Genomic DNA, 2167 nt, shown 5'->3' with positions numbered 1-2167 from the left:
TTCGAACTTAGCAATTTTGTCCAAATTCCTGATTTACGAGAACAATTTACATAAAGTAACTAAATGTGTAACTCTTCTAACTAAACGTTTTACCTAATCCAATTGTACACTTTCTTTGAGTTTAATATATTCTCGATTCACTCGTTCGCCTCAAGAATTTTTTTTCCGTGTACGATTGATTTCACGTGCCGGATTCGGATATTTAGACGTAAATACTTTGCACTCCAAGTTCATATGGAGACCTCGTTGTGTATGGTTGCACTAGCTATTGAAATTGTGATGGACATTTTATTTTGGTTTTTATTGAAAATAATAAAACCAGAAGATAATTCGTAACGACTTTGAAATTTATCTTATGATAAAGACCTGGAAGGAAGTTTTGATTCTTCGTTTAATATTGGCGGAGAATCCTATTTTTGTTTATTTTTATATTAGAGGAATTAAAAAAAAATTAATTTAACTTATCGCTAAAAGACGCCATCATATAGCCCTTGAGTCAATCCACAATCCGTCACTTTGGGTTTTCAAATAATTTAAATTTCAATGGGAATTTTTACTGCAAGAATTAGTCTTAGGGGCGATTCCACCAACTGTGATTAAATTTTAATCATTGATTAACTTAGGTTAATCAACCGATTGCGTTCCATCAACTTTTAAAACAAGATTAAAGAAGTCTAATCGTCGATTAACTTAACCATCCTTTTTTGGCTGTTTAGCGAGTTAATCAGCGATTAAAGGGAGTCAACATAACCTCAACGTTGAGGTTCAAGTATAGTGTGAAATGTTGATCGAATTTATAACGATATCTTGTACTCAAATAACTTATATTCAATATCAATCGATAACTAATTCCTGTCCATTTATTTGGAAACGATGTGCATAAACAAAAACACGTCGCCACTCGTCGTTCGTGAGCAGTCGAGGTATATTTTGCGCGCGAATACAAGTTCGAAATCAGCCAATCAGAATCACCATTACAATAGAAACACGCATAAACTAGACTTATTGCGAACAGAGCATACGGTTGACTAACCAGAGGTTAAAAATTCATGGTGGAATGCGCCACAAGTTAATCGTGATTAAAACGCGGATTAAAAAATAATCATGATTAGCTAATCATGGATTTAATCACAGCTGATGGAGTCGGCCCTTATTGATTTGTTTATTTAATCATCAAGTTTGGTTATATAATAGTTAGGTCTATTAATGTCCTATCAGTATTTGAATGAATTTATAATGCTGTTTGCAATTTACTGGAGAGAACTAACTGAACGCAAATTGAACGAATCTCTCAATGAAAATAAATACCATTGGAATGAGCCAACTGCATTTATAATTAAATGGAAAATATTAGTAAACACAAAAACGATTTCCGGTTTGGAAAATATAATGTTACACCGAATACAAAACCATGTTGGGACTGAAAACATCCAGAGCGCCAAAAGGGGCGCTGCGGTGTCATATAAACATGACAACGGCAGCGACATGGACAATATGGAGTAGCGACAATAATTTAATTAAAAAGTGAGTTTAAGTTTCGAGAATGGTATTTTTGGACGAAATAAAAGGAGGGTTAATAGTCATGATGAGAATTGCAATAAAACTGTGCAGAATATATGAATTGCAAACTTGCAAACATATAGTCGCCGTATTATTGTACTTATTGTCTTCTTTCAAAATTGTTAAAGCTAATTAAATTATTTACGTAAATAGTTTATGTTTTTTTATAGAAAGGATTTAACTACATTAGAATTAGTATCTTCAACGGATAAAAAATGTTTTTGGTGCAGAAATAAGTAACTATAGTTCTTGAACAACTAGATTCATTACCGATGGAAACATTGTGCTGTCTTAAACAAGATATAGAATTCCAGGGCTTCCAAATGATTTTAACATTTCCGAGCTTTGGCACTCTCTGAAAGCTTAAATTGAAGGTTTTTATTGAATTTGGAGTCGCAAAAAACCTCCGAAACTGGTTGATTTTCAATATTGACGGGAAAATTCCGTTAATGGAGCTAATGATTATTAGCTCGGAAGTATTTTGCTCATCAGAGCTACTTATTACAGCACTTACGAGGGTGGATTGATAAGTTTCCGGCCTGACCAAGAAAAACAACGTTTTTAAGAATTTTTTTTTTTTATTTCTCAACATAATCTCCTCCAAGGC

The 2167-nt window shown here is 33.1% G+C and overlaps 1 protein-coding gene across 2 annotated transcripts in view; it reads right to left on the bottom strand.

Moving 5' to 3' along the window:
- Positions 1 to 2167, bottom strand: part of LOC117172647 (protein CLP1 homolog) — a 7893-nt gene that overhangs the window by 529 nt on the left and 5197 nt on the right. The window lies entirely within an intron of this gene.

The sequence above is a fragment of the Belonocnema kinseyi genome, chromosome 5 (assembly GCF_010883055.1).
Source record: "Belonocnema kinseyi isolate 2016_QV_RU_SX_M_011 chromosome 5, B_treatae_v1, whole genome shotgun sequence".
Lineage (NCBI taxonomy): Eukaryota > Metazoa > Arthropoda > Insecta > Hymenoptera > Cynipidae > Belonocnema > Belonocnema kinseyi.
This window is presented reverse-complemented; position numbering and strand designations above follow the sequence as displayed.